The sequence below is a fragment of the Mustela nivalis genome (genome assembly GCF_964662115.1).
Source record: "Mustela nivalis genome assembly, chromosome: 2".
Classification (NCBI taxonomy): Eukaryota; Metazoa; Chordata; class Mammalia; order Carnivora; family Mustelidae; genus Mustela; species Mustela nivalis.
The window spans coordinates 109178081-109194104 of NC_139021.1; the positions used below are offsets into that span (position 1 = coordinate 109178081).

The window sequence follows — 16024 nt, forward strand, 5'->3', positions numbered from 1 at the left end:
ATCTGCACGTCTCGGGTCTTGAACCTGAGACAGAGTGTAAGGAACGGGATGCAGAATTGGACAGATGAGCAGCCTCTGCCAGATGCGCCCACCATAACCAAAATGGCAGCCAAGACCATGTCCACAGTGGCTGGTGCTTGTGAACTGCCTACCTCCAGGCAGGTGTGGGAACATGATTGTCAGGTATTATCTTATGTAATAGCTTCTCAACCTTCAGAGTTTGCTGACCAAGCTGGTTTTGTGGATGAAGGCAGTGGGTCTGGGAGCCTGTAATAACAGTCAGGAGTGTGTGATGGACAGTGGTGATGGTACAAAGCAACTCCTATCCATGCCAGCCTGCAATTCCTGCAGGAAGCTGGGGGCAGGGAGGGCACATTCCTGACTTCCCATTCAGAGCACAGAAGCAATGGAGAGGGTTTGCCTGCTCTTGGTGTAATGGTTGCCAACCCTTGAAGAACAGGTGACATTGGACAAAGATGGCACTTCCACTGAGCAAGAGAGAGAGGCTAGAGAGCTTCCCAGATGATATTTCATTCACTAGCCAAGAGGAAGTGTTTTAGGGTCTGAGACTGGCCCTGATACCACATTTGAGTTTTCTGTGTTCTTGGTTCCATTTGTTCCTACCTGCTTGTCATGGCATACAAGCCTGAATAGTGATTGGGCTTGGTTTGGTTGGGTTTGGATGTTAAGCCAGGTTTAGGGTTTCACAAAGCAAAACAACAAGATGGGCATTCTTTTTGGCCCAACTATAAGCTTTGCTCCCGTGTGGCATTATATGTATGACCCTTCTAACTGCAGTGGGAGGTGGAGTGTGTCCTTCTGGTATAAGGGAGCATAAGAAAGGGTCAAGTCTTCTGTTCCCTCATTTTATTACTATTATATGAAGGAGTATTATGAAAATATCTTTGGCCTTCTGGCTGATAAAACTTGGAGAGATCACAGAATGTAGAACTTGAACTTTTGACAGGGGGTTCCAAAGAACTGATAGCATTGAGGTAGATGTACCAGTTGACATAGGTTTTTAGAAGAGAAACACCATGGCAGGGGCTCTGTTTGTTTTCAGAGCATAGACCAGTAAGGTCCTTGGATGGGGCAGCATTTTCTGCTAAGACACTGTGTTATGATTGGAAAACCTTAGGCTGTTATGGCTTTGTTGTTGCATAGGTCTTCTAGGAAAACTGATGGACAATCTGAGGAAGAGTCGATGGAATTAATTTTAAAAAGGGGGTGTACAGTGTCAGGGGCAGACACCGAAATGCCCAGAGCAGGAAGAGCCCAGTGAAATCCTTGTATGAAGGAGGCTAGTGGAGGTTCTGGGGTCCAGGTGGCAGGACAGAGGAGCCCAGTGTCTCAGGGGACTTCGTAGATGAAAATTGTCTACACGAGAGCTGTTGTCCTGTGACTCACACATCAGCTTCTGGAAGATCACTGTTCAGGAGTTAATGCTAAGGTAGTCAGGACTGTGGGGGTGAGGGGAATGGATTCACCAACAGGGGTAACTAAGTCCATGTCATCGGAAGCCCACCCACCTTTTTCTTCCTGGACGCAAGTACGGAGCACTTCAGGAGCATTCAAGAGAGGTTGCAGGTCAGGGCAGAAAGGCTGCATGGAGATGCACTTCCTGGTGTTGGAGTCTGTGCTTTGTTCTCTGATTCTTCTCACATGTATGTGTTACCTTTGAAAAACTGAGCAAATCATTAGCAACAGAGCTGTCTAAAATAGATTAAATCATTAGTGATATGATCTATGTGTGCATATGTGAGCATCACCCTTTTTTGGGTTTCCCCATATGCTGATCTGCATATGAAATCAATGCAGTGAGAAACGAGTCGCTCATCCCCTGTAACAACATCCATTATACTCATGTTGGCCCCTTCAAGCCTGAGGCCAGGTGGCTGTGTCCGGGCAAGGGCACCCCTCTGTCCTGTGGGTCTCCCCAGTGCTCTGGAAATGTGGCTAACTTGGGGGCAACCTGACCGCACGCTAAGAACACTGTGATTGAAATCCAAAGCCCAGAATCTAGTTGTGGCCATGCTGGGTAGCTGCTGTCCTACCTCTGCAGACTCTTTCTACTTTCTTGGACCTTGGTTTTGCCTTTATAAACGAAGGGTTTGGAACTAGAACCCTGTATAGGTCCCTCCCAGTGCTCATACCGAGTTGAGGGTTCTTCCTGCAGGGACAGCAAGTTAACATAGTGCTTGATTGCCTTGGATGTGGGGTTGCATGAGAGCCATCCTCACTGCTTAGAGATGAGGGAAATGCTTTAGGGGAAGAACAAGCCTTCAAGGGTGGCAGGTTTCCAGCCAGCTTAATGGTGCTGCTGAAATGTAAATCACTCTGCAAATAAGGAAAGCTTAGAACAATGGTGACTAATCCAGGCCCTGAGAAAAAGTTGTCACATCCCTCTTAAACATTAGCAGACTTTCTATAAAGCAGGCAGGCTTTTGCATAAGAACAGAGTGAAGCTTCTGTCCCTAACCCACAGGAGAAGAGCCGGGAGCTCCAAGTTATGCAGACACACTGATCCTTTCTCCATTCTCTCCCAGAGTTTTCCAGGAAACACAAATGCGGACAGCGTGGTGCATTACCAACTGCAGCCTCCCTTCTAAGCCAGGTTCCTGCGCTTCCTCCCCTTAACCTGGAGCCCCAAAGGCAGGATTGGGATGAGGATAGAAGTGTATGGATGCACATACCGTAAGTGCTGTTTACCCGGCCCCAAAATCAGTGACAGAGGGACATGCTCTCATGGCCAGGCTGAAAACAGAACTTGACTTGTTTCTAACTTTTTAGGCATCTCTGTGTGTTTTTGTGGAAAGCCTGGATACTGCTGTCTTTAGTTACTTTAGGTAAACATAGAGTTGGACCCAAACTGAGCCTTGGAATCCGAATTCCCAGGAGAGAGCAGGGTACCTGTTTTAGAGTGGGTGTGTCATCCAAACAATGAGGTCCAAGTCAACCACAGCAATTCACTGTGGTGAATGGTGTCATTCTTGAGCACTGAGGTGACCCTGGTGTGGGGACGCAGGCGACAGCCGGTGATCTTGTTTCCCCATAATCCAAAATGACTCTGGGCTTCTCACATATTCACTGCTCAAATCCCCACTTTCCTCGATGTGAACCCTTGTTTGAACATCACGTATGTATTGTGTCTTCCCTCTTTTCCCCACTGATGAGCAGAGGGACAAAAGTCACAGCGAATGTGAGCGTGAACACAAGCAGAAATGCATTCAGTGATGTCTGTGGGTAAATTGACTCTACCATTGTCATTTTGATGATTTGGAATATACTGGAATTTTTTTAATGAGTACAAAAAGAAAAAATATTAAAGAAAAATCTCTAGAAAACTGAGAATAACCCAAAGAGTATGTTGGGTGGGAACATCGTGGGAGGCTTGGTTTTTGGTCACACTTCATTTCATACCTGATCAGAGCATTAGCTTTGCTGAAAAGTGTCAGTGAGATCTGTCAAAGGTGGAATGTTTAATATGTCATATCCTACCTAGCAGACATTTTCTCATTCAACAACCACACCAACCAGATGGATCTGGTATGGCCTCGAGGGAGAAGAACTTGACTGTGAAGACATGGAGATGTGTGAGAGCTATTCCATACTGGACCTAGGATTTAAAAACTCTGTCTTCCCCCCCAAGTTTGTTTTTCATAACTACTATATTATACAGGCTTTCATTTCTTTGTTCCCTCTCGTGCCATGTCAGAATTTATCGGACACTTGCTATTTGCAAAGAACTGTGTTAGGGACTGGATGTAGGGGGCTCTTCTAAAATGATTGGTTTTCTTCATCAGGATTTTATGAGAAGTCATAAAATTGTACAAAACAAATGTGAAATATTGGAACATGGTCCTGGGGCCTAGGGAGGAGGGAGGTCAGTCAGTTTTCAGAGTGAAGGGCTTGCGGAGTGAGCTGGGGTAGGGAGGAGCTTCTGGAGAGAGGAAAGCAGGAGCGTGCACACAGTTGCTGTGGGACTCTGGGCTTCTGTGGTCTCGGGGTCTGGGAGGGTGTGGGTGCTGTTGGGCACAGGGAGCCACTGCAAAGCAAGGATACCATCCCCCCTTTGCTGATCCCACAGGCAGGGAGACCTTCTGGAGGTAGGGATCACCATCTCTGAAGCGACCCCATCCTAGATTCAAGGGTCCCCTTCAGCCTCAGCTCAACCGTCTTCCTGAGCTCAGACGGGCTCTGCTTTCCAAACCTGTCTCCATGTTGGCCTTTCCATGCAACATTCACTGGAGATGGTTTCACGATGCTGCCCACCCTTTCCCCCCTCTTTCCATTGGCAATCGCCTTCCCTCCTTTTGTGTCTGAGATCCATGAACATGCTCAGTGAGGCAAGCGCCTGGGACACCCAATAATCCGTTTTCTCTTTGATGCCATAAAATCAGCTTCTATTTCCTCCCATTACTCTTCGGGTTTACTGACTTTAAAGGAGAACAAGGTCTTTGATGGTGATTTGCCATTAGCTTGATGTTCTTTGTGAGGCTGTACTACCTCCTTGGGAGAGAGGTCAGTCCCAGGGAGATCAAACCTGCGTGCACCCTAAAGTCAGCAAACATGAGCTGTGCGCCACAGGGGGCTCCTAGCTTAAAACCATGGACCGAAAACAGTCACAGCAACTCGCAAAACTATGCGGCATCCATGGCTTACTAGTGGAGCTTCTGTCTTGTCTTCATTCTTACTATTAATAAGAGCAATTGTTCAAGTGTAGAGCTTTGCACTTTTGTTTTTGATAGTAATTGTATATGATATGATTTATAGCCCAAAGTACTAATTGTTGCCCCCCCATCTCTACTTTCACTGCTCTCTTGAAACTGAGAAAATGTCCAGATTGCTTATCGTGGCATATAATGTCTGGGAGCATTATAGATGCAGCTTCTCTCTTTGGTTTCACTTCTTTAAACTCCAATTACAATGATATTTGCTGTTCCTAAAAACACCAGGCATTCTTCATGGCTTCCTGGGGTGGCACACACACATTCTCTACCTGGAAATCCCTCCTTTCCCCTAACTCCTAGACTGCACGTGGTGTGTACATGAAGTCTTCTTAGAGTCCCATGACCCCTCCAGCAGCCCTGAGGAAGAGGGGCGTCCAGGGCCATATTCCATGGACTTGCTCTAGGTTTTGTATCCCACTCTGAAAAGGTTTCTGTTTGGGTGTCCTCCACTATCTTAAATTTTCAGTAACATTTACACACTCTGATCAGTTTCACGTTGACATCCTCGACATAGGACTCTGTAAGCGACAGACACTGACACTGGCCCCAGGTCCTCCTTTATTTCTTTCTTGACCATTATTCTTCCCTGGGACAACTTCTGCTCCTTCTTTTACACTTTGACCCCTGTGTTCATGGTTAGTGTCTTTTCAAGCATTCCCTTGAGCTTGTACTAGTCCAATCCTGTGGTGGTGTAATGTCGTCTTCTGTTCATTAGTGTGTTGTTTGTCTGAATAAAGGAAGAGAGAGAGAAGGAGGGGAGGACAGAAGGAGAGAAGAGGGAGGAAAGGAATGCATAAGTCCTTGGGAATATGGACTATGTAGGCACAGAATGGCCAACACCATGGGGACCTACCAGTCATCCCCGTGGCACTGTGGTCCTGTGTCAAGTCAGGCATGAAAATAAAATTGGGAGTAAAACATGTAATTGGCCATTTTAAAACATTGTGTTTATCTGGGGCACCTGGGGGGCTTAGTCAGTTAAGCAACCGACACTTGATCTCAGCTCAGGTCTCCATCTCAGGGTCATGAGTTCAAGTTTCATGTTGGGCTCCACACTGGGCATGGAGCCTAGTAAAAAAAATTAAAATATTGTGTTTATTTTAAAAATGTACTGACTGTTACAGAAGAAATTTATAGGTTTTGTTTAGCAACCTCAAAACATCCCTGATATTTATATATTTCTATAAATATGAATATATATGTAATATAATTACATATGTAATATAAATATAATAAAAATTTAAATGTACATAATTAATACAAATAACCAACTCTAAAATATTTTTATTTGAATAAAAACTCTTAGCATCACACTTAACTTTTTTTTTCTTTTAATTTTTTATTTTTTTATAAACATGAATTTTTATCCCCAGGGGTACAGGTCTGTGAATCACCAGGTTTACACAGTTCACAGCTTTCACCAAAGCACATACCCTCCCCAATGTCCATCCACCCCCCCTTCTCCCAACCCCCCTCGCCCCAGCAACCCTCAGTTTGTTTTGTAAGATTAAGAGTCACTTATGGTTTGACTCCCTACCAATCCCATCTTGTTTCACTGATTCTTCTCCTACCCACTTAAGCCCCCATGTTGCATCACCACTTCTTCATATCAGGGAGATCATATGATAGTTGTCTTTCTCTGCTTGACTTATTTCACTAAGCATGATATGCTCTAGTTCCATCCATGTTGTCGCAAATGGCAAGATTTCATTTCTTTTGATGGCTGCATAGTATTCCATTGTGTATATATACCACATCTTCTTGATTCATTCATCTGTTGATGGACATCTAGGTTCTTTCCATAGTTTGGCATTGTGGACATTGCTGCTATAAACATTCGGGTGCACGTGCCCCTTTGGATCACTACATTTGTATCTATAGGGTAAATACCCAGTAGTACAATTGCTGGGTCATAGGGCAGTTCTATTTTCAACACTTTGAGGAACCTCAAAGTGCTCTTTTCCAGAGTGGCTGCACCAGCTTGCATTCCCACCAACAGTGTAGGAGGGGTCCCCTTTCTCCGCATCCTCGCCAGCATCTGTCATTTCCTGACTTGTTGATTTTAGCCATTCTGACTGGTGTGAGGTGATATCTCATTGTGGTTTTGATTTGTATTTCCCTGATGCCCAGTGATATGGAGCACTTTTTCATGTGTCTGTTGGCCATCTGGATGTCTTCTTTGCAGAAATGTCTGTTCATGTCCTCTGCCCATTTCTTGATTGGATTATTTGTTCTTTGGCTGTTGAGTTTGCTAAGTTCTTTATAGATTCTGGACACTAGTCCTTTATCTGATATGTCGTTTGCAAATATCTTCTCCCATTCTGTCAGTTGTCTTTTGATTTTGTTAACTGTTTCCTTTGCTGTGCAAAAGCTTTTGATCTTGATGAAATCCCAATAGTTCATTTTTGCCCTTGCTTCCCTTGCCTTTGGCGTTGTTCCTAGGAAGATGTTGCTGCAGCTGAGGTCAAAGAGGTTGCTGCCTGTGTTCTCCTCAAGGATTTTGATGGATTCCTTTCGCACATTGAGGTCCTTCATCCATTTGAGTCTATTTTCATGTGTGGTGTAAGGAAATGGTCCAATTTCATTTTTCTGCATGTGGCTGTCCAATTTTCCCAGCACCATTTATTGAAGAGGCTGTCTTTTTTCCATTGGACATTCTTTCCTGCTTTGTCGAAGATGAGTTGACCATAGAGTTGAGGGTCTATTTCTGGGCTCTCTATTCTGTTCCATTGATCTATGTGTCTGTTTTTGTGCCAGTACCATGCTGTCTTGATGATGACAGCTTTGTAATAGAGCTTGAAGTCCGGAATTGTGATGCCACCAACTTTGGCTTTCTTTTTCAATATGTCTTTGGCTATTCGAGGTCTTTTCTGGTTCCATATAAATTTTAGAATTATTTGTTCCATTTCTTTGAAAAAGATGGATGGTACTTTGATAGGAATTGCATTAAATGTGTAGATTGCTTTAGGTAGCATAGACATTTTCACAATATTTATTCTTCCAATCCAGGAGCATGGAACATTTTTCCATTTCTTTGTGTCTTCCTCAATTTCTTTCATGAGTACTTTATAGTTTTCTGAGTATAGATTCTGTGCCTCTTTGGTTAGGTTTATACCTAGGTATCTTATGGTTTGGGGTGCAATTGTAAATGGGATGGACTCCTTAATTTCTCTTTCTTCTGTCTTGTTGTTGTTGTAGAGAAATGCAACTGATTTCTGTGCATTGATTTTATACCTTAAACTTTACTGAATTCCTGTATATGTTCTAGCAGTTTTGGAGTGGAGTCTTTTGGGTTTCCACATATAGTATCATATCATCTGCGAAGAGTGATAATTTGACTTCTTCTTTGCCAATTTGGATGCCTTTAATTTCCTTTTGTTGTCTGATTGCTGAGGCTAGGACTTCTAGTACTATGTTGAACTGCAGTGGTGATAATGACATCCCTGCCGTGTTCCTGACATTAGCAGAAAAGCTTTCAGTTTTTTGCCATTGAGAATGATATTTGTGGTGGGTTTTTCATAGATGGCTTTGGTGATATTGAGGTATGTGCCCTCTATCCCTACACTTTGAAGAGTTTTGATCAGGAAGGGATGCTGTACTTTGACAAATGCTTTTTCAGCATCTATGGAGAGTATCATATGGTTCATGTTCTTTCTTTTATTGATGTGTTGTATCACATTGACTGATTTGCGGATGTTGAACCAACCTTGCAGCGCTGGAATAAATCCCACTTGGTCGTGATGAATAATCCTTTTAATGTACTATTGAATCCTCTTGGCTAGTATTTTGGTGAGAATTTTCGCATCTGTGTTCATCAAGCATATTGGTCGATAGCTCTCTTTTTTGATGGGATTCTTGTCTGGTTTTGGGATCAAGGTGATGCTGGCCTCATAAAATGATTTTGGAAGTTTTCCTTCCATTTCTATTTTTTGGAACAGTTTCAGGAGAATAGGAATTAGTTTTTCTTTAAATGTTTGGTAGAATTCCCCTGGGAAGCCGTCTGGCCCTGGGCTTTTGTTTGTTTGGAGATTTTTAATGACTGTTTCAATCTCCTTACTGGTTATGGGTTTGTTCAGGCTTTCTACTTCTTCCTGGTTCAGTTGTGGTAGTTTATATGTTTCTAGGAATGCATCCATTTCTTCCAGATTGTCAAATTTGTTGGCGTAGAGTTGCTCATAGTATGTTCTTATAATAGTTTGTATTCCTTTGGTGTTAGTTGTGATCTCTCCTCTTTCCTTCATGATTTTATTTATTTGGGTCCTTTCTCTTTTCTTTTTGATAAGTCGGGCCAGGGGTTTATCAATTTTATTAATTCTTTCAAAGAAACAGCTCCTAGTTTCGTTGATTTGCTCTATTGTCTTTTTGGTTTCTATTTCATTGATTTCTGCTCTGATCTTTATGATTTCTCTTCTCCTGCTGGGCTTAGGGTTTGTTTCTTGTTCTTTCTCCAGCTCCTTTAGGTGGAGGTAACATTAGGTTGTGTACCTGAGACCTTTCTTGTTTCTTGAGAATGGCTTATACCACTATATATTTTCTTCTCAGGACTGCCTTTGTTGTGTCCCACAGATTTTGAACCGTTGTATTTTCATTATCATTTGTTTCCATGATTTTTTTCAATTCTTCTTTAATTTCCCGGTTGACCCATTCATTCTTTAGAAGGATGCTGTTTAGTCTCCATGTATTTGGGTGCTTTCCAAACTTCCTTTTGTGGTTGAGTTCTAGCTTCAGAGCATTGTGGTCTGAAAATATGCAGGGAATGATCCCAATCTTTTGATACCAGTTGAGTCCTGATTTAGGACCGAGGATGTGATCTATTCTGGAGAATGTTCCATGTGCACTAGAGAAGAATGTGTATTCTGTTGCTTTGGAATGAAATGTTCTGAATATATCTGTGATGTCCATCTGGTCCAGTGTGTTGTTTAAGGCCTTTATATCCTTGCTGATCTTTTGCTTGGATGATCTGTCCATTTCAGTGAGGGGAGTGTTAATGTCCCCTACTATTATTGTATTATTGTTGATGTGTTTCTTTGATTTTGTTATTAATTGGTTTATATAGTTGGCTGCTCCCACGTTGGGGGCATAGATATTTAAAATTATTAGATCTTCTTGTTGGACAGACCCTTTGAGTATGATATAGTGTCCTTCCTCATCTCTTATTATAGTCTTTGGCTTAAAAACCTTATTGATCTGATATAAGGATTGCCACTCCTGCTTTCTTCTGATGTCCATTAGCATGGTAAATTCTTTTCCACCCCCTCACTTTAAATCTGGAGATGTCTTAGGGCTTAAAATGAGTTTCTTAGAGGCAACATATAGATTTTTTTTTCCATTCTGATACCCTGTGTCTTTTGATTGGGGCATTTAGCCCATTAACATTCAGGGTAACTATTGAGAGATTGAATTTAGTGTCATTGTATTGCCTGTAAGGTGACTGTTACTGTATATTGTCTCTGTTCCTTACTGATCTTCCACTTGTAGGCTCTCTCTTTGCTTAGAGGACCCCTTTCATTATTTCCTGTAGAGCTGGTTTGGTGTTTGCAAATTCTTTCAGTTTTTGTTTATCCTGGAAGCTTTTAATCTCTCCTTCTATTTTCAATGATAGCCTAGCTGGATATAGTATTCTTGGCTGCATGTTTTTCTCGTTTAGTGCTCTGAAAATATCATGCCAGCTCTTTCTGGCCTGCCAGGTCTCTGTGGATAAGTCAGCTGCCAATCTAATATTTCTACCATTGTATGTTACAGACCTCTTTTCCCGTGCTGCTTTCAGGATTTTCTCTTTGTCACTAAGACTTGTAAATTTTACTATAAGGTGACGGGGTGTGGGCCTATTCTTATTGATTTTGAGGGGCATTCTCTGAACCTCCTGAATTTTGATGCTCGTTCCCTTTGCCATATTGGGGCAATTCTCCCCAATAATTCTCTCCAGTATATCTTCTGCTCCCCTCTCTCTTTCTTGTTTTTCTGGAATCCCAATTATTCTAATGTTGTTTCATCTTATGGTGTCACTTATCTCTCAAATTCTCCCCTCGTGGTCCAGTAGCTGTTTGTCCCTCTTTTGCTCAGCTTCTTTATTCTCTGTCATTTGGTCTTCTATATCACTAATTCTTTCATTTATCCTAGCAGTGAGAGCCTCCATTTTTGATTGCACCGCATTAATAGCTTTTTTGATTTCAACTTGGTTAGATTTTAGTTCTTTTATTTCTCCAGAAAGGGCTTTTATATCTCCCGAGAGGGTTTCTCTAATATCTTCCATGCCTTTTTCGAGCCTGGCTAGAACCTTGAGAATTGTCATTCTGAACTCTAGATCTGACATATTACCAATGTCTGTATTGATTAGGTCCCTAGCATTCAGTACTGCCTCTTGTTCTTTTTTTTGTGGTGTATTTTTCTGCCTTGTCATTTTGTCCAGATAAGAGTATATGAAAGAGCAAATAAAATACTAAAAGGGTGGCAACAACCCCAGGAAAATATGGTTTAACCAAATCAGAAGAGATCCCAAATCGTGAGGGGGGAGAAAGGTGATAAAAAGAGGTTCAAAAAGAAAGAAAGAAAAGAAAAAGAAAGAAAAGAATTTTAAAAAGGAAAACGAATAAAAAAATATAAAAAGGAAATTATATATATTATATAAACTAGTTAAAAAAACATTACAAAAGAAAAGGGTAAAAGTTTAAAAAAATCTTAGCAAAAGAACAGAAAAAAAATGAAAAAGAAAAAAATTAAATCAACTGCAAGACTAAAAAAATCACAGGGGAAAAAAAAAAAGAAAAAAAAATCACAGGGAGAAAGCCATGAGTTCCGTGCTTTGCTTTCTCCTCCTCTGGAATTCTGCTGCTCTCCTTGGTATTGAAACCGCACTCCTTGGTAGGTGAACTTGGTCTTGGCTCGATTTCTTGTTGAAGCATCACTCTTAACTTTTACAAGGAGGCTCGTGAAAAATGTGTTTGTACGTAATTCTATTAATTAAATTATTGGGGTACTTGAGATGGAGGTCCACTTATTATGAATCAAAGTGGGAGCCAGTAGTTTTGTCCATTGCAAGAATGCAGAACCTTCATTCCAAAATGGAAAATGTGATATGATGCTTCATTGAAAATTCAAAGTGTTTTTCCAATTTATATGATTTTATTTTATAATTTGGTTTTATTAACTGGGGCTATATTTTGATGGCTATCACCAGCATGGGCATGAAGGTGAGGGAACCTCTCCTACAGATGGGCTGTCCCCCATCCGTGCTTGGAGAGCTAGCCCCTGCGAACTCACTGAGCTAAGCCTTCTTTGTCCCACAATACAATGTTTTGGTTTAATTAAAAAAAATATCTATTGCTTTGGAGCACCAGGGAAGCTCAGTGGGTTAAGCCTCTGACTTCAGCTCACTTCATGATCCCAGGGTTCTGGGATCAAGCCCCACATCGGGCTCTCTGCTCAGTGGGGAGCCTGCTTCCTCCTCTCTCTCTGCCTGCCTCTCTGTCTTCTTGTGATCTCTGTCTGTCAAATAAATACAACCTTTGAAAAAAATATATTGTCTTTAAAAATGGTGTATGAGTGACACATGTTTAAAAATGTCATGTTATGTTTAGTGACATGTCCATTTATTTTCAGATATTCAGAATGACTCATGAACCTTTGTAAGTGAACAACATTCTTTAGAATTGATTCTCTTTGACGAGGCCTGAAACTGAGTTTCCAGTCCACACATTCCCATTGTAAGTCATCTTTGTGACAGAGTGCACTCTTACTTATCACATGGACTTCACATTTATCATGAGGGGGCTTCTTGATCAACATTGTTTGAACCATGTTGGCTGTTTTTGGGTGCCTATTGGTAAATTCCGTGTGACACATGCCATATGATGGGTAAGGTCTTACCCTCTTTCTTTCCAGACACTTCCCCAGAGAAGACCTCCCCCATGCTCCACTTCCTCCTTCCTGACTGTGAGCTTCCTTGTCTAGTTTCCTAAGCAGACCACAGTAAGATGAGTCTATTCCTGGTGAAATGTGTTCTTTTCATGATAGCTGGAGTGAGAAGGTGAGGGGAGCACTGTCAGCTCTGGGAAGGCCAAGCCATGTCTGTCCTCTTGTGTTTCATCCCAGCACCTTGTGGGTGTTACACCCCTGTTAAATGAAAAGAAAGTGTACTTGTGGGAACAAATGGAAATTAAGTCAGGGCAGTGTGGGTGTAGGGGAGGAAGGGAATAAGGGGGGAAATGGCCTTTTAATGACAAAACTGTATTTTCCAAAGCCAAATCACTGCCAAGGCAGGGTCTGAAGCTACGGAAGATGGTCCGTATAAAACCAGTCTTCTGTGATATTCCACAGGAGCCATAATATTTACCTATTTTTTGACTTCATAAATATAGATTCATGAAAGACCACAAACAAAGTGTATTGAATTATGCAACAGACAGATCAACAAAAAATAATTAAATTTGTGATTTCCCATCTAAAATAGGGTTTTAATATTTAAATTGAAGAAGGATTGCCACATGTCTTGCAGTGAGCTGGTTCTTATCACCGCCACCTGTAAGCAGTCAGGAATTTGGCTCAGAAAGGATCACTGGCTAATGTTGCTGAATGTAGGATGACAGGCTCTGTAAAGGGCCAGACAGCACACATTTTAGGTCTGTGGGCACCTGTGTTCTCTGCTACAATTCTTCATTTTTTTTTTTAACGGACCTTTATAAATTAGCTCATGGGGCCATACAGGCTGCAGAGTGATGTGGGTCATTTCAGATGAAGAGAAAGAAGCCTCACATTCCAGACTTCTGAAAGAAATTCCTCATTTTTATCTGTGCTGTTTTAACTCCTCTCCACTGAGCTTACGTTTGTTACCATTTAAGATTTTAATGAAACCACCAGGACTACTAAAAGATATGTTGTTTGAAGTGATTTTGTTTTACTCCATTGATGACATCTCTAGATTATAACTCAGTCCCCTTCTAGGATTAGAGAACCTGTCAAAACACATGTTAAATGTGCCTTGTAAGATAGAATATGATGATTAGCTTGTGGTTGATTGTTCTAGGTACAAGTGTTAGGGATCTCACTGGAGAGGAAAGGAAAACATTACAACAAAAGGATTTTCAGCCCATTCTTTTGTGTATCTATAAATCCAGTAAATTTTTCACTACTCCATTTTGCCTGAGGGGAATGTTCCAAGAAATATAATCTAGGTTCTGTAGAGCAGTGGTTCTCATATGCAGTTACCAGACCAGCGGCATCGACATCGTCAACATCACTAGGGGACACGTTAGAAAAGCAGACTCTCAGGTCCCACCCCAGGCCAGCAGAGTCGCAGTTCTGGGATGGGGCCAGATCTGTGCTCACCCAAAACGCGAGGACAATTCATTCAAATTTGACAAAGGGATATATTTAACTATGCAATGGAGAGTAATTGCTTGTTTCCATGATTTTTAGACACACTGCTGTGTTTACACATTTTCTACCATGTATGGGAACCGGAATCAAACTCCTGAATTTTCAAAAGGTGGCTGCATGAAATAAAGGATTCCTTAGAGTTGTGAATTTAAGGGGTTTACTGTAAGCATTTTAGTTTGTCAGAATGAAATGTAGATCCTAGTTTACATTGGCCCCAGGCTTTTGTGAAGTTAAATAAACCCAATGTCGTATCATCGTCTCAGAAGACATCAGCTTCCTGTTTCTTTGTCTTCCTTCTGCACCTTCATTTTTTGCACACACACATTTGAAAAAACCTCTTTTTCAAATATTTTTGTGCAGTGTACACACAATGTTACATTAGCATCAGGTGTACAACATGGTGATTTAACGATTTTACGGGTTGTCCGATGTTTACCACCAGCGTGCGTGGCTGCCGCACATCCCCATGCAACTCGATCAGAATATCGTTGACTAATTTCCTGGCCATACCTTTCACACCGTGACTTATTCACTCACTCCATGACTGGAAGCCCAAACTTGCAGCTCCACATCACCCACTTTACCCATCCCCCACCCCACCCCTTTTATAGCCACCAGTTTGTTCTCTGCATTTATAGGTCTGGTTCTGTTTTCTGTTTGTTTATTCATTTCTTTTGTTTTTAGATTCCACGTATGAGTAAAATCATATGTTTTTTTACTTTTTAAGGACAGTAACATCTTGTCTTTTTACTTGTGAAAAATGAGAAATACAAGAGATTCTTCTGGGTAGTATGAATCCCTTTGTACGTCTCCTGTTCTGTCTTTGGTTGCTTTGACCAGTGTTCTTTTTACATTTATGACAAAATATAACTTTTTCAATAAAGAGAATGTAAGTGACCTTGATAGTGTGAAAAATAAGACTATCAGAGTGCTGAGGGACAATTGCAACTTCGTGGCCATGATGTGCCACTGTGGGGAGTGACTTCAACTGTTTTACCAATCTTTGTTGTCTACAGGATGAGAAGTGGCCAGTATAAAGGCAGAAGCAATTGGACTTCGTCAGCAGAAGTATTTCTAGTTGATATATGTTAGGGAAAATGTCAGAAAAGGCAAAGAGTAGAGGTTAGGGATCTCAACTATGGGTATTGGGGTGGATGGGCAGCACCGTTTTTTCCCCTCTGCACTAAACAGACTGGAGATATATTATGTTTCCGTGTGTTTGTGTCAATTTGCTCAATTCAGTGCATGAGTAAAGATGTATTATACTTAGATTATTTTCTAATTTCTCCCGCTATAGGATCCGAGATGGTTAACTTTGATGGGAAAAGCTTCTTGCTATACACGTTTAATCAGAAATCCATGAGTCCAGCAAAAGATGTTATTTCTTTGAAATTTAAAACCAGTCAGACTGACGGGATTCTACTCCACAGAGAAGGACAAAACGGCAAGCATGTCACCCTGCAGTTAGTTAGAGGAAAGCTCATCTTATTGCTTAATTCAGGTAAAAAGTTCCCAGTGGGTGTTTTCAAAAATATACCTCTTTAGATGGAAGTATCTTTTTATGCTTAGTTTTTCACAGTTAAGTAGCTAATTTATCCTGAAACCAGAACACTTTCAAGAAAGAAAGAAGACCCTAGAAATAATTACTCTGGAGCAAGAGGCATGAAACAGAATGGTCTGGGCAAATGGAAGCATGGTTGCTCCACAGTTGAGGTGTACTATAGAGAACACCCATGTATCCTGAATGTACTTTACTGTAACAAGTTTTATAGCTCGATTAGCATGTAAGACCATTTGTGCATGTTCAGTAAACATCCTGATAATATTGTAAAGACAAGGGGTGGATCCCTGAAACTGTGAGGTGGTGCTCTCTGTAAGGTTCTCAGGAGCCATGAGGCCATGTGCTTCATGAGGTTCTT

General features: G+C 41.5%; 1 protein-coding gene across 1 annotated transcript in view; it reads left to right on the top strand.

The window, feature by feature from the left end:
* The window catches only part of LOC309859336 (contactin-associated protein-like 3), a gene marked incomplete at its 5' end in the record, with an annotated part of 227730 nt that overhangs the window by 121766 nt on the left and 89940 nt on the right, over window positions 1-16024 (top strand). The gene's annotated exons all lie outside the window — the stretch shown is intronic.